This window comes from Pristiophorus japonicus, chromosome 3, assembly GCF_044704955.1.
Source record: "Pristiophorus japonicus isolate sPriJap1 chromosome 3, sPriJap1.hap1, whole genome shotgun sequence".
Classification (NCBI taxonomy): domain Eukaryota; kingdom Metazoa; phylum Chordata; class Chondrichthyes; family Pristiophoridae; genus Pristiophorus; species Pristiophorus japonicus.
The window spans coordinates 327,993,727-328,017,973 of record NC_091979.1 but is presented as its reverse complement, the minus strand read 5'-3'; the positions used below and the strand labels follow the sequence as shown (position 1 = coordinate 328,017,973).

The 24,247-nt window shown below is 43.6% G+C and overlaps 8 non-coding genes across 8 annotated transcripts; all 8 read right to left on the bottom strand.

Annotated features, from left to right (window-relative positions):
• Positions 1–1,368: 1,368 nt before the first annotated feature.
• Positions 1,369–1,441, bottom strand: trnav-cac (transfer RNA valine (anticodon CAC)). Its single transcript has one exon. It is a non-coding gene; the product is annotated as a tRNA-Val (tRNA).
• A 2,672-nt stretch (positions 1,442–4,113) lies between these two features.
• On the bottom strand, positions 4,114–4,186 carry trnav-cac (transfer RNA valine (anticodon CAC)). The gene has a single exon. It is a non-coding gene; the product is annotated as a tRNA-Val (tRNA).
• A 2,671-nt stretch (positions 4,187–6,857) lies between these two features.
• On the bottom strand, positions 6,858–6,930 carry trnav-aac (transfer RNA valine (anticodon AAC)). Its single transcript has one exon. It is a non-coding gene; the product is annotated as a tRNA-Val (tRNA).
• Positions 6,931–9,604: 2,674 nt separating this feature from the next.
• trnav-aac (transfer RNA valine (anticodon AAC)) lies at positions 9,605–9,677 on the bottom strand. Its single transcript has one exon. It is a non-coding gene; the product is annotated as a tRNA-Val (tRNA).
• A 2,673-nt stretch (positions 9,678–12,350) lies between these two features.
• trnav-aac (transfer RNA valine (anticodon AAC)) lies at positions 12,351–12,423 on the bottom strand. The gene has a single exon. It is a non-coding gene; the product is annotated as a tRNA-Val (tRNA).
• A 2,672-nt stretch (positions 12,424–15,095) lies between these two features.
• Positions 15,096–15,168, bottom strand: trnav-aac (transfer RNA valine (anticodon AAC)). Its single transcript has one exon. It is a non-coding gene; the product is annotated as a tRNA-Val (tRNA).
• Positions 15,169–17,843: 2,675 nt separating this feature from the next.
• trnav-cac (transfer RNA valine (anticodon CAC)) lies at positions 17,844–17,916 on the bottom strand. The gene has a single exon. It is a non-coding gene; the product is annotated as a tRNA-Val (tRNA).
• Positions 17,917–23,991: 6,075 nt separating this feature from the next.
• Positions 23,992–24,064, bottom strand: trnav-aac (transfer RNA valine (anticodon AAC)). The gene has a single exon. It is a non-coding gene; the product is annotated as a tRNA-Val (tRNA).
• Positions 24,065–24,247: the final 183 nt, after the last annotated feature.

Sequence of the window (24,247 nt, the reverse complement as noted above, 5' to 3'; positions counted from 1 at the left end):
CAAGGAAAGGGAATACACATCAACTGGTATGACATTGAGAAGTGTAGAGGAACAAAGGTAACTGGCATTGCTTGTCCACAGATCCCTGAAGGTAGCTGGCCAGTTGGAAAAGTTGGTTAAGAAGTCATATGGAATGGTAGCATTTATTGGCAGAAGCAAGGAACAGAACAGCAAGTGGGTTATGCTAGAACTGTATAAAATTCTGGTTAGGCCACAGCTGGAGTACTGCGTGCAGTTCTAGTCACTGCATTGAAGGAAGGACGTGAATACGCTGGAGAGGGTACAGAGGAGATTTACGTAGTTGTTGCCGGGAGTGGAGCAACTTTGCTATGAGGACAGATTGGATAGGATGGGTTTGTTTTCCTTGGAACAGAGGAGGCTGATGGGCGACAGTATTGAGGTGTATAAAAATAGGAGGGGCCTAGATATTGTTGTTTAAAAGGGTCTATTTCACATAGCGGAGTGGTCAACAACCAGGCTGCATAATTTAAAAGTAATTAGTGTAAGGGTTAAAGGGGTTTTGAAGTGAACATTCTGCTTGCAGATGTTTGTGGGGGTCTCAAACTCACTGCCTGAAAGTGTGGTGCAGGCAGAAACCCTCACCACATTTAACAAGTTCTTAGATGTGCACATGAAATGCAATAAGGTGCAGGGGGACACACCTAAAACTGGGCATTTGTTGGCCGGTGCAGATACGATGGGCTTAAATGACTCCTTCCATGCTGTAAACCTCTATGATTATATAATTATCGGTTAGGATTACTTTCATGATGCAAAACGTGGCAATCAGATAATTAATGGTGTTTCCAGTGAAGAAGTGTTCGTGCAAGCTGGGGCTCGAACTCAGGAAGCTGAGATGAAGCATCTTATGAGGCTGCTGTTCGGTGTACGGGGAGCGTTGTCTCGAACGGTGGCATTTTGCAGCCCAGTGAAGGGCGGTAAACCGCTGTTTGATGCTGCATTCTCTGCTTTCCGCCGGCAGCGGCTGATTGGAGAGTGTGGGAGCGGAAGTTAGGGCTTGTCCCGCCCTCACTCATTCTGGAGCTGTGGAAGAGCGATTAGTCGATGGGTTTGTTTGTGGCTTTAATTTTCTGTTGTGAAGCTTGGTGGCGTGGCAGGATCCTTTAATAAAAGCTCACAGCTGACCTGAATGCACGGAATGTGCAGCTTTGAGATATGGTTTCTCCAGCGTCAGGGATGGAAACGGGAGGGAGTGAGAGACACTGTGAAGAATTTGAGTGTGAACAGAACGGCAGAGAGAAATCAGCAAATGGACCAGCATCGTGAGACTCTGCACTCTGTTAATATTGAACCACGAATATGAATGATTTAATTTTAGCTAATCATTAATTGAACACGTTTGCATAATGTTTCCGCCCGGTTTCGAGCCGGGGACCTTTCGCGTGTGAGGCGAACGTGATAACCACTACACTACGGAAATGCTGTGGCAGCAGCATTGTTGGGAACATAACCAGAGCTTTAACCTCAACAGCTGGACTACACTTATGGAGTTTGTGTCACGAGAATAGAATGACGGTGCGAAATTTAGCAAGGTTGTGAGTGTGGCAGGACTTGATCCCGTGTTTCTCTGCCTTTATACAGAGGAACAGGAGTGGCCATTCCTCAGCAAGTGGTTAAAATCTGGAATACACTGCTCTAAAGGGCGGTGGAGTCAGACTCATTCTTATCTTTCAAAACGAGTTGGATAAGTATCCGAAAGAAAAAAATTGCACAGCTGTGTGTAAATGACAGGGGAGTGAGACTTGTTGAGAGTTGGCATGGGCTCGACGGGCTGCAACCATTCCCTTATCCTTTGATTGTATAAGTTAGTGGCACATTTAATAGTGTGCATGTCAGCAGAATATTGAAAGGGACATGGATTCAGTCGGCACAACGAGAGGCATCTGATTCAGAAGATTTGGGTGCACGAAAATTCGGGTTTAATGACTTTAAAAGCATCATTTTTGTTTTGTGAAGATTCGGTCAGAAAAATGCTTGGGAAAATAATTTTTTGCTGAAAAGGGCTCAGCACTTCATCTTCTTTTTGGCTGTTAGGGTCATACTTCTTTTCGATGGTATTCTTCCAGAATGTATATTTTCTTTGCTGTTTCACAATAACCAGTCCCTTGCACTACAGTCTATCTCACTGTTTCCAACGTCCCATGTACATGTTACCTGCAAGGAACATTTTGAAGCAGACTTCTAAAGCACACTGTCCAAAATGGTTTATGGATTCAGAGGTAAAGTGCAGAGCACAGATAAGTTATTCAATTAAGGACTCTCCTTCAGTTAACATTTCTTTAGTTGTGCAAATGAAGATCATCAGTCAATTAATGATGTTTTCCCATGAAGGCAGGATAACATTTAATGATTATGCATTTTCTAAGTAAATGCCCATGTGATTCAGGGCGAAGTGGCATATTGGATCCAAATTTGGCTCAGAGGCAGTAAGCAAAGGGTAATGTTTGATGGGTGTTTTTGTGACTGGAAGGATGATTCCAGTGGGGTTCCGCAGTTTTCAGTGCCAGATCCATTGCTTTTTATGGTATTTATCAATGATCTAAACTTGAATATAGGTGTTATGATTACGAAGTTTTCAGGTGTTATTAAAATAGGCAGTGGGTTGATAATGAAGAAGAAAGCTGGAGACTCCAGGAAGATATCAATCAACAGATAAGGGGGTAGAGCAGTGGCAAATGGAATTTAATCCAGAGATGTTAGTGATAGCGCATTTGTGGAGGGCTAACAAGGAAAGGGAATACACATCAACTGGTATGACATTGAGAAGTGTAGAGGAACAAAGGTAACTGGCATTGCTTGTCCACAGATCCCTGAAGGTAGCTGGCCAGTTGGAAAAGTTGGTTAAGAAGTCATATGGAATGGTTGCATTTATTGGCAGAAGCAAGGAACAGAACAGCAAGTGGTTTATGCTAGAACTGTATAAAATTCTGGTTAGGCCACAGCTGGAGTACTGCGTGCAGTTCTAGTCACCGCATTGAAGGAAGGACGTGAATACGCTGGAGAGGGTACAGAGGAGCTTTACGTAGTTGTTGCCGGCAGTGGAGCAACTTTGCTATGAGGACAGATTGGATAGGATGGGTTTGTTTTCCTTGGAACAGAGGAGGCTGATGGGCGACAGTATTGAGGTGTATAAAAATAGGAAGGGCCTAGATATTGTTGTTTAAAAGGGTCTATTTCACATAGCAGCGTGGTCAACAACCAGGCTGCATAATTTAAAAGTAATTAGTGTAAGGGTTAAAGGGCATTTGAAGTGAACATTCTGCATGCAGATGTTTGTGGGGGTCTCAAACTCACTGCCTGAAAGTGTGGTGCAGGCAGAAACCCTCACCACATTTAACAAGTTCTGAGATGTGCACATGAAATGCAATAAGGTGCAGGGGGACACACCTAAAACTGGGCATTTGTTGGCCGGTGCAGATACGATGGGCTTAAATGACTCCTTCCATGCTGTAAACCTCTATGATTATATAATTATCGGTTAGGATTACTTTCATGATGCAAAACGTGGCATCAGATAATTAATGGTGTTTCCAGTGAAGAAGTGTTCGTGCAAGCTGGGGCTCGAACTCAGGAAGCTGAGATGAAGCATCTTATGAGGTTGCTGTTCGGTGTACGGGGAGCGTTGTCTCAAACGGTGGCATTTTGCAGCCCAGTGAAGGGCGGTAAACCGCTGTTTGATGCTGCATTCTCCGCTTTCCGCCGGCAGCGGCTGATTGGAGAGTCTGGGAGCGGAAGTTAGGGCTTGTCCCTCCCTCACTCATTCTGGAGCTGGGGAAGAGCGATTAGTCGATGGGTTTGTTTGTGGCTTTAATTTTCTGTTGTGAAGCGTGGTGGCGTGGCAGGATCCTTTAATAAAAGCTCACAGCTGACCTGAATGCACGGAATGTGAAGCTTTGAGATATGGTTTCTCCAGCGTCAGGGCTGGAAACGGGAGGGAGTGAGAGACACTGTGAAGAATTTGAGTGTGAACAGAACTGTAGAGAGAAATCAGCAAATGGAACAGCATCGTGAGACACTGCACTCTGTTACCATTGAACCACTAATATGAATGATTTAATTTTATCTTATCATTAATTGAACACGTTTGCATAATGTTTCCGCCCGGTTTCGAACCGGGGACCTTTCGCGTGTGAGGCGAACGTGATAACCACTACACTACGGAAACGCTGTGGCAGTAGCATTGTTGGGAACATAACCAGACCTTTAACCTCAACAGCTGGACTACATTTATGGAGCTTGTGTCACGAGAATAGAATGACGGTGCTATATTTAGCAAGGTTGTGAGTGTGGCAGGAATTGATCCCGTGTTTCTCTGCCTTTATACATAGGAACAGGAGTGGCCATTCCTCAGCAAGTGGTTAAAATCTGGAATACACTGCTCTAAAGGGCGGTGGAGTCAGACTCATTCTTATCTTTCAAAACGAGTTGGATAAGTATCCGAATGAAAAAAATTGCACAGCTGTGTGTAAATGACAGGGGAGTGAGACTTGCTGAGAGTTGGCATGGGCTCGACGGGCTGCAACCATTCCCTTATTCTTTGATTGTATAAGTTAGTGGCACATTTAATAGTGTGCATGTCAGCAGAATATTGAGAGGGACATGGATTCAGTCGGCACAACGAGAGGCATCTGATTCAGAAGATTTGGGTGCACGAAAATTCGGGTTTAATGACTTTAAAAGCATCATTTTTGTTTTGTGAAGATTCGGTCAGAAAAATGTTTGGGAAAAGAATTTTATGCTGAAAAGGGCTCAGCACTTCATCTTCTTTTTGGCTGTTCGGGTCACACTTCTTTTCGATGGTATTCTTCCAGAATGTATATTTTCTTTGCTGTTTCACAATAACCAGTCCCTTGCACTACAGTCTATCTCACTGTTTCCAACGTCCCATGTACATGTTACCAGCAAGGAACATTTTGAAGCAGACTTCTAAAGCACACTGTCCAATATGGTTTATGGATTCAGAGGTAAAGTGCAGAGCACAGATAAGTTATTCAATTAAGGACTCTCCTTCAGTTAACATTTCTTTAGTTGTGCAAATGAAGATCATCAGTCAATTAATGATGTTTTCCCATGAAGGCAGGATAACATTTAATGATTATGCATTTTCTAAGTAAATGCCCATGTGATTCAGGGCGAAGCGGCATATTGGATCCAAATTTTGCTCAGAGGCAGTTAGCAAAGGGTAATGTTTGATGGGTATTTTTGTGACTGGAAGGATGATTCCAGTGGGGTTCCGCAGTTTTCAGAGCCAGATCCATTGCTTTTTATGGTATTTATCAATGATCTAAACTTGAATATAGGTGTTATGATTTCGAAGTTTTCAGGTGTTATTAAAATAGGCAGTGGGTTGATAATGAAGAAGAAAGCTGGAGACTCCAGGAAGATATCAATCAACTGATAAGGGGGTAGAGCAGTGGCAAATGGAATTTAATCCAGAGATGTGAGTGATAGCGCATTTGTGGAGGGCTAACAAGGAAAGGGAATACACATCAACTGGTATGACATTGAGAAGTGTAGAGGAACAAAGGTAACTGGGATTGCTTGTCCACAAATCCCTGAATGTAGCTGGCCAGTTGGAAAGGTTGGTTAAGAAGTCATATGGAATGGTAGCCTTTATTGGCAGAAGCAAGGAACAGAACAGCAAGTGGGTTATGCTAGAACTGTATAAAATTCTGGTTCGGCCACAGCTGGAGTACTGCGTGCAGTTCTAGTCACCGCATTGAAGGAAGGACGTGAATACGCTGGAGAGGGTACAGAGGAGATTTACGTAGATGTTGCCGGGAGTGGAGCAACTTTGCTATGAGGACAGATTGGATAGGATGGGTTTGTTTTCCTTGGAACAGAGGAGGCTGATGGGCGACAGCATTGAGGTTTATAAAAATAGGAGGGGCCTAGATATTGTAGATTGAAAGGTTCTATTTCACAGAGTGGAGTGGTCAACAACCAGGCTGCATAATTTAAAAGTAATTAGTGTAAGGGTTAAAGGGGATTTGAAGTGAACATTCTGCAAGCAGATGTTTGTGAGGGTCTCAACTCACTGCCTGAAAGTGTGGTGCAGGCAGAAACCATCACCACATTTAACAAGTTCTTAGATGTGCACATGAAATGCAATAAGGTGCAGGGGTACACGCCTCAAACTGGGCATTTGTTGGCCGGTGCAGATACAATGGGCTTAAATGACTCCTTCCAAGCTGTAAACCTCTATGATTAGAAATTATCGGTTAAGATTACTTTCATGATGCAAAACGTGGCAATCAGATAATTAATGGTGTTTCCAGTGAAGAAGTGTTCGTGCAAGCTGGGGCTCGAACTCAGGAAGGTGAGATGAAGCATCTTATGAGGCTGCTGTTCGGTGTACGGGGAGCGTTGTCTCGAACGGTGGCATTTTGCAGCCCAATGAAGGGCGGCAAACCGCTGTTTGATGCTGCATTTTCCGCTTTCCGCCGGCAGCGGCTGATTGGAGAGTGTTGGAGCGGAAGTTAGGGCTTGTCCCGCTCTCACTCACTCTGGAGCTGGGGAATAGTGATTAGTCGATGGGTTTGTTTGTGGCTTTAATTTTCTGTTGTGAAGCGTGGCGGCATGGCAGGATCCTTTAATAATCTCTCACAGCTGACCTGAATGCACGGAATGTGCAGCTTTGAGATATGGTTTCTCCAGCGTCAGGGCTGGAAACGGGAGGGAGTGAGAGACACTGTGTAGAATTTGAGAGTGTACAGAACTGCAGAGAGAAATCAGCAAATGGAACAGCATCGTGAGACACTGCACTCTGTTAATATTGAACCACTAATATGAATGATTTAATTTTATCTAATCATTAATTGAACACGTTTGCATAATGTTTCCGCCCGGTTTCGGACCGGGAATCTTGCGCGTGTTAGGCGAATGTGATAACCACTACACTACGGAAACGCTGTGGCAGAAAGACAGTGGGGAACTTAACCAGAGCTTTAACCTCAACAGCTGGACTACACTTCTGGAGCTTGTGTCACGAGAATAGAATGACGGTGCGAAATTTAGCAAGGTTCTGAGTGTGGCAGGAATTGATCCCGTGTTTCTCTGCCTTTTTCCATAGGAACAGGAGTGGCCATTCCTCAGCAGGTGGTTAGAATCTGGAATACACTGCTCTAAAGGGCGGTGGAGTCAGACTCAATCTTATCTTTCAAAACGGAGTTGGATTAGTATCCGAATGAAAAAAATTGCACAGCTGTGGGTAAATGACAGGGGAGTGAGACTTGTTGAGAGTTGGCATGGGCTCGACGGGCTGCAACCATTCCCTTATTCTTTGATTCTATAAGTTAGTGGCACATTTAATAGTGTGCATGTCAGCAGAATATTGAAAGGGACATGGATTCAGTCGGCACAACGAGAGGCATCTGATTCAGAAGATTCGGGTGCACGAAAATTCGGGTTTAGTGACTTTAAAAGCATCATTTTTGTTTTGTGAAGATTCGGACAGAGAAATGTTTCGGAAAAGAATTTTTTGTTGAAAAGGGCTCAGCACTTCATCTTCTTTTTGGCTGTTAGGTCAACACTTCTTTTCGATGGTATTCTTCGAGATGGATATTTTCTTTGCTGTTTCACAATAACCAATCCCTTGCACTACAGTCTGTCTCACTGTTTCCAACTTCCCATGTAAATGTTACCAGCAAGGAACATTTTGAAACAGACTTCTAAAGCACAGTGTCCAAAATGGTTTATGGATTCAGAGGTAAAGTGCAGAGCACAGATAAGTTATTCAATTAAGGACTCTCCTTCAGTTAACATTTCTTTAGTTGTGCAAATGAAGATCATCAGTCAATTAATGATGTTTTCCCATGAAGGCAGGATAACATTTAATGATTATGCATTTTCTAAGTAAAAGCCCATGTGATTCAGGGCGAAGTGGCAAATTGGATCCAAATTTGGCTCACAGGCAGGAAGCAAAGGGTAATGTTTGATGGGTGTTTTTGTGACTGGAAGGATGTTTCCAGTGGGCTTCCACAGTTTTCAGTGCCAGATCCATTGCTTTTTATGGTATTTATCAATGATCTCAACTTGAAGATAAGTGTTATGATTACGAAGTTTTCAGGTGTTATTAAAATAGGCAGTGTGGTTTATAATGAAGAAGAAAGCTGGAGACTCCAGGAAGATATCAATCAACTGATAAGGGGTTAGAGCAGTGGCAAATGGAATTTAATCCAGAGATGTGAGAGATCACGCATTTGTGGAGGGCTAACAAGGAAAGGGAATACAATTCAACTGGTATGACATTGAGAAGTGCAGAGGAACAAAGATAACTGGGATTGCTTGTCCACAGAACCCTGAAGGTAGCTGGCCAGTTGGAAAAGTTGGTTAAGAAGTCATATGGAATGGTTGCATTTATTGGCAGAAGCAAGGAACAGAACAGCAAGTGGGTTATGCTAGAACTGTATAAAATTCTGGTTAGGCCACAGCTGGAGTACTGCGTGCAGTTCTGGTCACCGCATTGAAGGAAGAACGTGAATACGCTGGAGAGGGTACAGAGGAGATTTACGTAGATGTTGCCGGGAGTGGAGCAACATTGCTATGAGGACAGATTGGACAGGATGGGTTTGTTTTCCTTGGAACACAGGAGGCTGATGGGCGACAGCATTGAGATGTATAAAAATAGGAGGGGCCTAGATATTGTTGATTAAAAGGGTCTATTTCACATAGTGGAGTGGTCAACAACCAGGCTGCATAATTTCAAAGTAATTAGTGTAAGGGTTAAAGGGGATTTGAAGTGAACATTCTGCAAGCAGATGTTTGTGGGGGTCTCAAACTCACTGCCTGAAAGTCTGGTGCAGGCAGAAACCCTCACCACATTTAACAAGTTCTTAGATGTGCACATTAAATGCAATAAGATGAATGGGTACTCACCTAAAACTGGGCATTTGTTGGCCGGTGCAGATACGATGGGCTTAAATGACTCCTTCCATGCTGTAAACATCTATGATTATATAATTATCGGTTAGGATTACTTTCATGATGCAAAACGTGGCAATCAGATAATTAATGGTGTTTCCAGTGAAGAAGTGTTCGTGCAAGCTGGGGCTCGAACTCAGGAAGTTGAGATGAAGCATCTTATGAGGCTGCTGTTTGGTGTACGGGGAGCGTTTTCTCGGACGGTGGCATTTTGCAGCCCAGTGAAGGGTGGTAAACCGCTGTTTGATGTTGCATTCTCCGCTTTCCGCCGGCAGCGGCTGATTGGAGAGTGTGGGAGCGGAAGTTAGGGCTTGTCCCGCCCTCACTCACTCTGGAGCTGAGGAAGAGCGATTAGTCGATGGGTTTGTTTGTGGCTTTAATTTTCTGTTGTGAAGCGTGGTGGCGTGGCAGGATCCTTTAATAATCTGTCACAGCTGACCTGAATGCACGGAATGTGCAGCTTTGAGATATGGTTTCTCCAGCGTCAGGGCTGGAAACGGGAGGGAGTGAGAGACACTGTGTAGAATTTGAGTGTGAACAGAACTGTAGAGAGAAATCAGCAAATGGAATAGCATCGTGAGACACTGCACTCTTTTAACATTGAACCACTAATCTGAATGATTTATTTTTATCTTATAATTAATTGAACACGTTTGCATAATGTTTCCGCCCGGTTTCGAACCGGGGACCTTTCGCGTGTTAGGCGAACGTGATAACCACTACACTACGGAAACGCTGGTGCAGTAACATCGTTGGGAACACAACCAGAGCTTTAATCTCAACAGCTGGACCACACTTCTGGAGCTTGTGTCACGAGAATCGAATAACGGTGCTATATTGAGCAAGGTTGTGAGTGTGGCAGGAATTGATCCCGTGTTTCTCTGCCTTTATACATAGGAACAGGAGTGGCCATTCCTCAGCAAGTGGTTAGAATCTGGAATACACTTCTCTAAAGGGCGGTGGAGTCAGACTCAATCTTATCTTTCAAAACGGAGTTGGATAAGTATCCGAATGAAAAAAATTGCACAGCTGTGGGTAAATGACAGGGGAGTGAGACTTGTTGAGAGTTGGCATGGGCTCGACGGGCTGCAACCATTCCCTTATTCTTTGATTCTATAAGTTGTGGCACATTTAATAGTGTGCATGTCAGCAGCATATTGAAAGGGACATGGATTCAGTCGGCACAACGAGAGGCATCTGATTCAGAAGATTCGGGTGCACGAAAATTCGGGTTTAATGACTTTAAAAGCATAATTTTTGTTTTGTGAAGATTCGGTCAGAGAAATGTTTGGGAAAAGCATTTTTTGCTGAAAAGGGCTCAGCCCTTCATCTTCTTTTTGGCTGTTAGGGCCACACTTCTTTTCGATGGTATTCTTCCAGATTGTATATTTTCTTTGCTGTTTCACAATAACCAGTCCCTTGCACTACAGTCTATCTCATTGTTTCCAACGTCCCATGTACATGTTACCAGCAAGGAACATTTTGAAACAGACTTCTAAAGCACAGTGTCCAAAATGGTTTATGGATTCAGAGGTAAAGTGCAGAGCACAGATAACTTATTCAATTAAGGACTCTCCTTCAGTTAACATTTCTTTAGTTGTGCAAATGAAGATCATCAGTCAATTAATGATGTTTTCCCATGAAGGCAGGATAACATTTAATGATTATGCATTTTCTAAGTAAAAGCCCATGTGATTCAGGGCGAAGTGGCAAATTGGATCCAAATTTGGCTCAGAGGCAGGAAGCAAAGGCTAATGTTTGATGGGTGTTTTTGTGACTGGAAGGATGTTTCCAGTGGGGTTCCACAGTTTTCAGTGCCAGATCCATTGCTTTTTATGGTATTTATCAATGATCTAAACTTGAATATAGATGTTATGATTCCGAAGTTTTCAGGTGTTATTAAAATAGGCAGTGTGGTTGATAATGAAGAAGAAAGCTGGAGACTCCAGGAAGATAACAATCAACTGATAAGGGGGTAGAGCAGTGGCAAACTGAATTTAATCCAGAGATGTGAGAGATCGCGCATTTGTGGAGGGCTAACAAGGAAAGGGAATACACATCAACTGGTATGACATTGAGAAGTGTAGAGGAACAAAGGTAACTGGGATTGCTTGTTATCAGATCCCTGAAGGTAGCTGACCAGTTGGTAAAGTTGATTAAGAATTCATATGGAATGGTTGCATTTATTGGCAGAAGCAAGGAACAGAACAGCAAGTGGGTTATGCTCGAACTGTATAAAATTCTGGTTAGGCCACAGCTGGAGTTCTGCGTGCAGTTCTGGTCACCGCATTGAAGGAAGAACGTGAATACGCTGGAGAGGGTACAGAGGAGATTTACGTAGATGTTGCCGGGAGTGGAGCAACTTTGCTATGAGGACAGATTGGATAGGATGGGTTTGTTTTCCTTGGAACAGAGGAAGCTGATGGGCGACCGCATTGAGGTGTATAAAATAGGAGGGGCCTAGATATTGTTGATTAAAAGGGTCTATTTCACATAGTGGAGTGGTCAACAACCAGGCTGCATAATTTAAAAGTAATTAGTGTAAGGGTTAAAGGGGATTTGAAGTGAACATTCTGCCTGCAGATGTTTGTGGGGGTCTCAAACTCACTGCCTGAAAGTGTGGTGCAGGCAGAAACCCTCACCACATTTAACCAGTTCGTAGATGTGCACATGAAATGCAATAAGGTGCAGGGGTACACACCTAAAACTGGGCATTTGTTGGCCGGTGCAGATACGATGGGCGTAAATGACTCTTTCCATGCTGTAACCCTCTATGATTATATAATTATCGGTTAGGATTACTTTCATGATGCAAAACGTGGCAATCAGATAATTAATGCTGTTTCTAGTGAAGAAGTGTTCGTGCAAGCTGGGGCTCGAACTCAGGAAGCTGAGATGAAGCATCTTATGAGGCTGCTGTTCGGAGCACGGGGAGCGTTGTCTGGAACGGTGGCATTTTGCAGCCCAGTGAAGGGCGGTAAACCGCTGTTTGATGCTGCATTCTCCGCTTTCCGCCGGCAGCGGCTGATTGGAGAGTGTGGGAGCGGAAGTTAGGGCTTGTCCCGCCCTCACTCACTCTGGAGCTGAGGAAGAGCGATTAGTCGATGGGTTTGTTTGTGGCTTTAATTTTCTGTTGTGAAGCGTGGTGGCGTGGCAGGATCCTTTAATAATCTCTCACAGCTGACCTGAATGCACGGAATGTGCAGCTTTGAGATATGGTTTCTCCAGCGTCAGGATTGGAAACGGGAGGGAGTGAGAGACACTGTGTAGAATTTGAGTGTGAACAGAACTGTAGAGAGAAATCCGCAAATGGAATAGCATCGTGAGACACTGCACTCTTTTAACATTGAACCACTAATCTGAATGATTTATTTTTATCTTATAATTAATTGAACACGTTTGCATAATGTTTCCGCCCGGTTTCGAACCGGGGACCTTTCGCGTGTTAGGCGAACGTGATAACCACTACACTACGGAAACGCTGGTGCAGTAACATCGTTGGGAACACAACCAGAGCTTTAATCTCAACAGCTGGACCACACTTCTGGAGCTTGTGTCACGAGAATCGAATAACGGTGCTATATTGAGCAAGGTTGTGAGTGTGGCAGGAATTGATCCCGTGTTTCTCTGCCTTTATACATAGGAACAGGAGTGGCCATTCCTCAGCAAGTGGTTAGAATCTGGAATACACTTCTCTAAAGGGCGGTGGAGTCAGACTCAATCTTATCTTTCAAAACGGAGTTGGATAAGTATCCGAATGAAAAAAATTGCACAGCTGTGGGTAAATGACAGGGGAGTGAGACTTGTTGAGAGTTGGCATGGGCTCGACGGGCTGCATCCATTCCCTTATTCTTTGATTCTATAAGTTAGTGGCACATTTAATAGTGTGCATGTCAGCAGAATATTGAAAGGGACATGGATTCAGTCGGCACAACGAGAGGCATCTGATTCAGAAGATTCCGGTGCATGAAAATTCGGGTTTAATGACTTTAAAAGCATCATTTTTCTTTTGTGAAGATTCGGTCAGAGAAATGTTTGAAAAAGAATTTTTTGCTGAAAAGGGCTCAGCACTTCATCTTCTTTTTGGCTGTTAGGGCCACACTTCTTTTCGATGGTATTCTTCCAGAATGTATATTTTCTTTGCTGTTTCACATTAACCAGTCCCTTGCACTGCAGTCTATCTCACTGTTTCCAACGTCTCATGTATATGTTTCCAGCAATGAACATTTTGAAGCAGACTTCTAAATCACAGTGTCCAAAATGGTTTATGGATTCACAGGTAAAGTGCAGAGCACAGATACGTTATTCAATTAAGAATTCTCCTTCAGATAACATTTCTTTAGTTGTGCAAATGAAGATCATCAGTCAATTAATGATGTTTTCCCATGAAGGCAGGATAACATTTAATGATTATGCATTTTCTAAGTAAAAGCCCATGTGATTCAGGGCGAAGTGGCAAATTGGATCCAAATTTGGCTCAGAGGCAGGAAGCAAAGGGTAATGTTTGATGGGTGTTTTTGTGACTGGAAGGATGTTTCCAGTGTGGTTCCACAGTTTTCAGTGCCAGATCCATTGCTTTTTATGGTATTTATCAATGATCTAAACTTGAATATAGATGTTATGATTCCGAAGTTTTCAGGTGTTATTAAAATAGGCAGTGTGGTTGATAATGAAGAAGAAAGCTGGAGACTCCAGGAAGATATCAATCAACTGATAAGGGGGTTGAGAAGTGGCAAATGGAATTTAATCCAGAGATGTGAGATCGCGCATTTGTGGAGGGCTAACAAGGAAAGGGAATACACATCAACTGGTATGACATTGAGAAGTGTAGAGGAAAAAAGGTAACTGGGATTGCTTGTCCACAGAACCCTGAAGGTAGCTGGCCAGTTGGAAAAGTTGGTTAAGAAGTCATATGGAATGGTTGCATTTATTGGCAGAAGCAAGGAACAGAACAGCAAGTGGGTTGTGCTAGAACTGTATAAAATTCTGGTTAGGCCACAGCTGGAGTACTGCGTGCAGTTCTGGTCACCGCATTGAAGGAAGAACGTGAATACGCTGGAGAGGGTACAGAGGAGATGTACGTAGATGTTGCCGGGAGTGGAGCAACTTTGCTATGAGGACAGATTGGATAGGATGGGTTTGTTTTCCTTGGAACACACGAGGCTGATGGGCGACAGCATTGAGGTGTATAAAAATAGGAGGGGCCTAGATATTGTTGATTAAAAGGGTCTATTTCACATCGTGGAGTGGTCAACAACCAGGCTGCATAATTTAAAAGTAATTAGTGTAAGTTTTAAAGGGGATTTAAAGTGAACATTCTGCAAGCAGATGTTTGTGGGGGTCTCAAACTCACTGCCTGAAAGTGTGGTGCAGGCAGAAACCCTCACCACATTTAACAAGTTCTTAGATGTGCAAATGAAATGCAATAAGGTGCATGGGTACACACCTAAAACTGGGCATTTGTTGGCCGGTGCAGATACGATGGGCTTAAATGACTCTTTCCATGCTGTAAACCTCTATGATTATATAATTATCGGTTAGGATTACTTTCATGATGCAATACGTGGCAATCAGATAATTAATGGTGTTTCCAGTGAAGAAGTGTTCGTGCAAGCTGGGGCTCGAACTCAGGAAGCTGAGATGAAGCATCTTATGAGGCTGCTGTTCGGTGTACGGGGAGCGTTCGCTCGAACGGTGGCATTTTGCAGCCCAGTGAAGAGCGGTAAACCGCTGTTTGATGCTGCATTTTCCGCTTTCCGCCGGCAGCGGCTGATTGGAGAGTGTGGGAGCGGAAGTTAGGGCTTGTACCGCCCTCACTCACTCTGGAGCTGGGAAAGAGCGATTAGTGGATGGGTTTGTTTGTGGCTTTAATTTTCTGTTGTGAAGCGTGGTGGCGTGGCAGGATCCTTTAATAATCTCTCACAGCTGACCTGAATGCACGGAATGTGCAGCTTTGAGATATGGTTACTCCAGCGTCAGGGCTGGAAACGGAAGGGAGTGAGAGACACTGTGTAGAATTTGAGTGTGAACAGAACTGTAGAGAGAAATCAGCAAATGGAACAGAATCGTGAGACACTGCACTCTGTTAATATTGAACCACTAATATGAATGATTTAATTTTATCTTATCATTAATTGAACACGTTTGCATAATGTTTCCGCCCGGTTTCGAACCGGGGACCTTTCGCGTGTTAGGCGAACGTGATAACCACTACACTACGGAAACGCTGGTGCAGTAACCTCGTTGGGAACATAACCAGAGCTTTAACCTCAACAGCTGGACTACACTTCTGGAGCTTGTGTCAAGAGAATAGAATAACGGTGCTATATTTAGCAAGGTTGTGAGTGTGGCAGGAATTGATCCCGTGTTTCTCTGCCTTTATACATAGGAACAGGTGTGGCCATTCCTCAGCAAGTGGTTAGAATCTGGAACACACTGCTCTAAAGGGCGGTGGAGTCAGACTCAATCTTATCTTTCAAAACGGAGTTGGATTAGTATCCGAATGAATGAAAATTGCACAGCTGTGGGTAAATGACAGGGGAGTGAGACTTGTTGAGAGTTGGCATGGGCTCGACGGGCTGCAACCATTCCCTTATTCTTTGATTCTATAAGTTAGTTGCACATTTAATAGTGTGCATGTCAGCAGAATATTGAAAGGGACATGGATTCAGTCGGCACAACGAGAGGCATCTGATTCAGAAGATTCGGGTGCACGAAAATTCGGGTTTAATGACTTTAAAAGCATCATTTTGGTTTTGTGAAGATTCGGTCAGAGAAATGTTTGGGAAAAGAATTTTTTGCTGAAAAGGGCTCAGCACTTCATCTTCTTTTTGGCTGTTAGGGCCACACTTCTTTACGATGGTATTCTTCCAGAATGTATATTTACTTTGCTGTTTCACAATAACCAGTCCCTTGCACTACAGTCTATCTCATTGTTTCCAACGTCCCATGTACATGTTACCAGCAAGGAACATTTTGAAACAGACTTCTAAAGCACAGTGTCCAAAATGGTTTATGGATTCAGAGGTAAAGTGCAGAGCACAGATAAGTTATTCAATTAAGGACTCTCCTTCAGTTAACATTTCTTTAGTTGTGCAAATGAAGATCATCAGTCAATTAATGATGTTTTCTCATGAAGGCAGGATAACATTCAATGATTATGCATTTTCTAAGTAAAAGCCCATGTGATTCAGGGCGAAGTGGCAAATTGGATCCAAATTTGGCTCAGAGGCAGGAAGCAAAGGGTAATGTTTGATGGGTGTTTTTGTGACTGGAAGTATGTTTCCAGTGGGGTTCCGCAGTTTTCAGTGCCAGATCCATTGCTTTTTATGGTATTTATCAATGATCTAAACTTGAATATAGGTGTTATGATGACGAAGTTTTCAGGTGTTATTAAAATAGGCAGTGGGTTGATAATGAAGAAGAAAGCTGGAGACTCCAGGAAGATATCAATCAACTGATAAGGGGGTAGAGCAGTGGCAAATGGAATTTAATCCAGGGATGTGAGAGATCGCGCATTTGTGGAGGGCTAACAAGGAAAGGGAATACACATCAACTGGTATGACATTGAGAAGTGTAGAGGAACAAAGGTAACTGGGATTGCTTGTGCACAGATCCCTGAAGGTAGCTGGTCAGTTGAAAAAGTTGGTTAAGAAGTCATATGGAATGGTTGCATTTATTGGCAGAAGCAAGGAACAGAACAGCAAGTGGGTTTTGCTAGAACTGTATAAAATTCTGGTTAGGCCACAGCTGGAGTACTGCGTGCAGTTCTAGTCACCGCATTGAAGGAAGGACGTGAATACGCTGGAGAGGGTACAGAGGAGATTTACGTAGATGTTGCCGGGAGAGGAGCAACTTTGCTATGAGGACAGATTGGATAGGATGGGTTTGTTTTCCTTGGAACAGAGGAGGCTGATGGGCGACAGCATTAAGGTGTAAATAAAAAGGAGGGGCCTAGATATTGTTGATTAAAAGGGTCTATTTCACAGAGTGGAGTGGTCAACAACCAGGCTGCATAATTTAAAAGTGATTAGTGTAAGGGTTAAAGGGGATTTGAAGTGAACATTCTGCATGCAGATGTTTGTGGGGGTCTCAAACTCACTGCCTGAAAGTGTGGTGCAGGCAGAAACCCTCACCACATTTAACAAGTTCTGAGATGTGCACATGAAATGCAATAAGGTGCAGGGGGACACACCTAAAACTGGACATTTGTTGGCCGGTGCAGATACGATGGGCTTAAATGACTCCTTGCATGCTGTAAACCTCTATGATTATATAATTATCGGTTAGGATTACTTTCATGATGCAAAACGTGGCAATCAGATAATTAATGGTGTTTCCAGTGAAGAAGTGTTCGTGCAAGCTGGGGCTCGAACTCAGGTAGCTGAGATGAAGCATCTTATGAGGCTGCTGTTCGGTGTACGGGTAGCGTTGTCTCGAACGGTGGCATTTTGCAGCCCAGTGAAGGGCGGTAAACCGCTGTTTGATGCTGCATTCTCCGCTTTCCGCCGGCAGCGGCTGATTGGAGAGTGTGGGAGCGGAAGTTAGGGCTTGTCCCGCCCTCACTCACTCTGGAGCTGGGGAAGAGCGATTAGTCGATGGGTTTGTTTGTGGCTTTAATTTTCTGGTGTGAAGCGTGGTGGCGTGGCAGGATCCTTTAATAATCTCTCACAGCTGACCTGAATGCACGGAATGTGCAGCTTTGAGATATGGTTTCTCCAGCGTCAGGGCTGGAAACGGGAGGGAGTGAGAGATACTGTGTAGAATTTGAGTGTGAACAGAACTGTAGAGAGAAATCATCAAATGGAACAGCATCGTGAGACACTGCACTCTGTTAATATTGAACCACTAATATGAATGATTTAATTTTATCTAATCATTAATTGAACACGTTTGCATAATGTTTCCACCCGGTTTCGAACCGGGGACCTTTCGCGTGTGAGGCGAACGTGATAACCACTACACTACGGAAACGCTGCGGCAGTAACATTGTTGGGAACATAACCAGAGCTTTAACCTCAACAGCTGGACTACACTTCTGGAGCTTGTGTCACGAGAATAGAATAACGGTGCGATATTTCGCAAGTTTGTGAGTGTGGCAGGAATTGATCACGTGTTTCTCTGCCTTTATACATAGGAACAGGAGATGCCATTCCTCAGCAAGTGGTTAGAATCTGGAATACACTGCTCTAAAGGGCGGTGGAGTCAGACTCAATCTTATCTTTTAAAACGGAGTTGGATAATATCCGAATGCAAAAAATTGCACAGCTGTGGGTAAATGACAGGGGAGTGAGACTTGTTGAGAGTTGGCATGGGCTCGAAGGGCTGCAACCATTCCCTTATTCTTTGATTGTATGCGTTAGTGGCACATTTAATAATGTGCATGTCTGCAGAATATTGAAAGGGACATGGATTCAGTAGGCACAACGAGAGGCATCTGATTCAGAAGATTCGGGTGCACGAAAATTCGGGTTTAATGACTTTAAAAGCATCATTTTTGTTTTGTGAAGATTCGGTCAGAGAAATGTTTGGGAAAAGAATTTTTTGCTGAAAAGAACTCAGCACTTCATCTTCTTTTTGGCTGTTAGGGTCACACTTCTTTTCGATGGTATTCTTCCAGAATGTATATTTTCTTTGTTGTTTCACAATAATCAGTCCCTTGCACTACAGTCTATCTCACTGTTTCCAACTTCCCATGTACATGTTACCAGCAATGAACATTTTGAAGCAGGCAGAAACCCTCACCACATTTAACAAGTTCTTAGACGTGCACATGAAATGCAATAAGGTGCAGGGGTACACACCTAAAACTTGGCATTTGTTGGCCGGTGCAGATACGATGGGCTTAAATGACTCCTTCCATGCTGTAAACCTCTATGATTATATAATTATCGGTTAGGATTACTTTCATAATGCAAAACGTGGCAATCAGATAATTAATGGTGTTTCCAGTGAAGAAGTGTTCGTGCAAGCTGGGGCTCGAACTCAGGAAGCTGAGATGAAGCATCTTATGAGGCTACTGTTCGGTGTACGGGGAGCGTTCTATCGAACGGTGGCATTTTGCAGCCCAGTGAAGGGCGGTAAACCGCTGTTTGATGCTGCATTCTCCGCTTTCCGCCGGCAGCGGCTGATTGGAGAGTGTGGGAGCGGAAGTTAGGGCTTGTCCCGCCCTCACTCACTCTGGAGCTGGGGAAGAGCGATTCGTCGATGGGTTTGTTTGTGGCTTCAATTTTCTGTTGTGAAGCGTGGTGGCGTGGCAGGATCCTTTAATAATCTCTCACAGCTGACCTGAATGCACGGAATGTGCAGCTTTGAGATATGGTTTCTCCAGCGTCAGGGCTGGAAACGGGAGGGAGTGAGAGACACTGTGTTGAATTTTAGTGTGGACAGAACTGTAGAGAGAAGTCAGCAAATGGAACAGCATCGTGAGACACTGCACTCTGTTAATATTGAACCACTAATATGAATGATTTAATTTTATCTAATCATTAATTGAACACGTTTGCATAATGTTACCGCCCGGTTTCCTTTCGCGTGTGAGGCGAACGTGATAACCACTACACTACGGAAACGCTGTGGCAGTAACATTGTTGGGAACATAACCAGAGCTTTAACCTCAACAGCTGGACTACACTTCTGGAGCTTGTGTCACGAGAACAGAATGACGGTGCTATATTTAGCAAGGTTGTGAGTGTGGCAGGAATTGATCCCGTGTTTCTCTGCCTTTTTCATAGGAACAGAAATGGCCATTCCTCAGCAAGTGGTTAGAATCTGGAATACACTGCTCTAAAGGGCGGTGGAGTCAGACTCAATCTTATCTTTTAAAACGGAGTTGGATAAGTATCCGAATGCAAAAAATTGCACAGCTGTGGGTAAATGACAGGGGAGTGAGACTTGTTGAGAGTTGGCATGGGCTCGACGGGCTGCAACCATTCCCTTATTCTTTGATTGTATAAGTTAGTGGCACATTTAATAGTGTGCATTCCAGCAGAATATTGAAAGGGACATGGATTCAGTAGGCACAACGAGAGGCATCTGATTCAGAAGATTCGGGTGCACGAAAATTCGGGTTTAATGACTTTAAAAGCATCATTTTTGTTTTGTGAAGATTCGGTCAGAGAAATGTTTGGGAAAAGAATTTTTTGCTGAAAAGAACCCAGCACTTCATCTTCTTTTTGGCTGTTAGGGTCACACTTCTTTTCGATGGTATTCTTCCAGAATGTATATTTTCTTTGCTGTTTCACAATAATCAGTCCCTTGCACTACAGTCTATCTCACTGTTTCCAACTTCCCATGTACATGTTACCAGCAATGAACATTTTGAAGCAGGCAGAAACCCTCACCATATTTAACAAGTTCTTAGACGTGCACATGAAATGCAATAAGGTGCAGGGGTACACACCTAAAACTTGCCATTTGTTGGCCGGTGCAGATACGATGGGCTTAAATGACTCCTTCCATGCTGTAAACCTCTATGATTATATAATTATCGGTTAGGATTACTTTCATAATGCAAAACGTGGCAATCAGATAATTAATGGTGTTTCCAGTGAAGAAGTGTTCGTGCAAGCTGGGGCTCGAACTCAGGAAGCTGAGATGAAGCATCTTATGAGGCTACTGTTCGGTGTACGGGGAGCGTTCCATCGAACGGTGGCATTTTGCAGCCCAGTGAAGGGCGGTAAACCGCTGTTTGATGCTGCATTCTCCGCTTTCCGCCGGCAGCGGCTGATTGGAGAGTGTGGGAGCGGAAGTTAGGGCTTGTCCCGCCCTCACTCACTCTGGAGCTGGGGAAGAGCGATTCGTCGATGGGTTTGTTTGTGGCTTCAATTTTCTGTTGTGAAGCGTGGTGGCGTGGCAGGATCCTTTAATAATCTCTCACAGCTGACCTGAATGCACGGAATGTGCAGCTTTGAGATATGGTTTCTCCAGCGTCAGGGCTGGAAACGGGAGGGAGTGAGAGACACTGTGTTGAATTTTAGTGTGGACAGAACTGTAGAGAGAAGTCAGCAAATGGAACAGCATCGTGAGACACTGCACTCTGTTAATATTGAACCACTAATATGAATGATTTAATTTTATCTAATCATTAATTGAACACGTTTGCATAATGTTACCGCCCGGTTTCCTTTCGCGTGTGAGGCAAACGTGATAACCACTACACTACGGAAACGCTGTGGCAGTAACATTGTTGGGAACATAACCAGAGCTTTAACCTCAACAGCTGGACTACACTTCTGGAGCTTGTGTCACGAGAACAGAATGACGGTGCTACATTTAGCAAGGTTGTGAGTGTGGCAGGAATTGATCCCGTGTTTCTCTGCCTTTATACATAGGAAAAGAAGTGGCCATTCCTCAGCAAGTGGTTAGAATCTGGAATACACTGCTCTAAAGGGCGGTGGAGTCAGACTCAATCTTATCTTTTAAAACGGAGTTGGATAAGTATCCGAATGCAAAAAATTGCACAGCTGTGGGTAAATGACAGGGGAGTGAGACTTGTTGAGAGTTGGCATGGGCTCGACGGGCTGCAACCATTCCCTTATTCTTTGATTGTATAAGTTAGTGGCACATTTAATAGTGTGCATGTCAGCAGAATATTGAAAGGGACATGGATTCAGTAGGCACAACGAGAGGCATCTGATTCAGAAGATTCGGGTGCACGAAAATTCGGGTTTAATGACTTTAAAAGCATCATTTTTGTTTTGTGAAGATTCGGTCAGAGAAATGTTTGGGAAAAGAATTTTTTGCTGAAAAGGACTCAGCACTTCATCTTCTTTTTGGCTGTTAGGGTCACACTTCTTTTGGATGGTATTCTTCCAGAATGTATATTTTCTTTGCTGTTTCACAATAATTAGTCCCTTGCACTATAATCTATCTCACTGTTTCCAACTTCCCATGTACATGTTACCAGCAATGAACATTTTGAAGCAGGCAGAAACCCTCACCACATTTAACAAGTTCTTAGACGTGCACATGAAATGCAATAAGGTGCAGGGGTACACACCTAAAACTTGGCATTTGTTGGCCGGTGCAGATACGATGGGCTTAAATGACTCCTTCCATGCTGTAAACCTCTATGATTATATAATTATCGGTTAGGATTACTTTCATGATGCAAAACGTGGCAATCAGATAATTAATGGTGTTTCCAGTGAAGAAGACTTCTAAAGCACAGTGTCCAAAATGGTTTATGGATTCAGAGGTAAAGTGCAGAGCACAGATAAGTTATTCAATTAAGGATTCTCCTTCAGTTAACATTTCTTTAGTTGTGCAAATGAAGATCATCAGTCAATTAATGATGTTTTCCCATGAAGGCAGGATAACATTTAATGATTATGCATTTTCTAAGTAAAAGCCCATGTGATTCAGGGCGAAGTGGCAAATTGGATCCAAATTTGGCTCAGAGGCAGGAAGCAAAGGGTAATGTTTGATGGGTGTTTTTGTGACTGGAAGGATGTTTCCAGTGGGGTTCCACAGTTTTCAGTGCCAGATCCATTGCTTTTTATGGTATTTATCAATGATCTAAACTTGAATATAGGTGTTATGATTACGAAGTTTTCAGGTGTTATTAAAATAGGCAGTGTGGTTGATAATGAAGAAGAAAGCTGGAGACTCCAGGAAGATATCAATCAACAGATAAGGGGGTAGAGCAGTGGCAAATTGAATTTAATCCAGAGATGTGAGAGATCGCGCATTTGTGGAGGGTTAACAAGGAAAGGGAATACACATCAACTGGTATGACATTGAGAAGTGTAGAGGAACAAAGGTAACTGGGATTGCGTGTCCACAGATCCCTGAAGGTAGCTGACCAGTTGGAAAAGTTGATTAAGAAGTCATATGGAATGGTTGCATTTATTGGCAGAAGCAAGGAACAGAACAGCAAGTGGGTTATGCTAGAACTGTATAAAATTCTGGTTAGGCCACAGCTGGAGTACTGCATGCAGTTCTGGTCACCGCATTGAAGGAAGAACGTGAATACGCTGGAGAGTGTACAGAGGAGATTTACGTAGATGTTGCCGGGAGTGGAGCAACTTTGCTATGAGGACAGATTGGATAGGATGGGTTTGTGTTCCTTGGAACAGAGGAGGCTGATGGGCGACCGCATTGAGGTGTATAAAAATAGGAGGGGCCTAGATATTGTTGATTAAAAGGGTCTATTTCACATAGTGGAGTGGTCAACAACCAGGCTGCATAATTTAAAAGTAATTAGTGTAAGTTTTAAAGGGGATTTGAAGTGAACATTCTGCATGCAGATGTTTGTGACGTCTCAAACTCACTGCCTGAAAGTGTGGTGCAGGCAGAAACCCTCACCACATTTAACCAGTTCTTAGATGTGCACATGAAATGCAATAAGGTGCAGGGGTACACACCTAAAACTGGGCATTTGTTGGCCGGTGCAGATACGATGGGCGTAAATGACTCCTTCCATGCTGTAAACCTCTATGATTATATAATTATCGGTTAGGATTACTTTCATGATGCAAAACGTGGCAATCAGATAATTAATGCTGTTTCCAGTGAAGAAGTGTTCGTGCAAGCTGGGGCTCGAACTCAGGAAGCTGAGATGAAGCATTTTATGAGGCTGCTGTTCGGAGCACGTGGAGCGTTGTCTCGAACGGTGCCATTTTGCAGCCCAGTGAAGGGCGGTAAACCGCTGTTTGATGCTGCATTCTCCGCTTTCCGCCGGCAGCGGCTGATTGGAGAGTGTGGGAGCGGAAGTTAGGGCTTGTCCCGCCCTCATTCACTCTGGAGCTGGGGAAGAGCGATTATTCGATGGGTTTGTTTGTGGCTTTAATTTTCTGTTGTGAAGCGTGGTGGCGTGGCAGGATCCTTTAATAATCTCTCACAGCTGACCTGAATGCACGGAATGTGAAGCTTTGAGATATGGTTTCTCCAGCGTCAGGGCTGGAAACGGGAGGGAGTGAGAGACACTGTGTAGAATTTGAGTGTGAACAGAACTGCAGAGAGAAATCAGCAAATGGAACAGCATCGTGAACCCCTAATATGAATGATTTAATTTTATCGAATCATTAATTGATCACGTTTGCATAATGTTTCCGCCCGGTTTCGAACCGGGCACCTTGCGCGTGTTAGGCGAACGTGATAACCACTACACTACAGAAACACTGTGGCAGTAACACCGTGGGGAACATAACCAGAGCTTTAACCTCAACAGCTGGACTACACATCTGGAGCTTGTGTCACGAGAATAGAATGACGGTGCTATATTTAGTAAGGTTGTGAGTGTGGCAGGAATTGATCCCGTGTTTCTCTGCCTTTATACATAGGAACAGGAGTGGCCATTCCT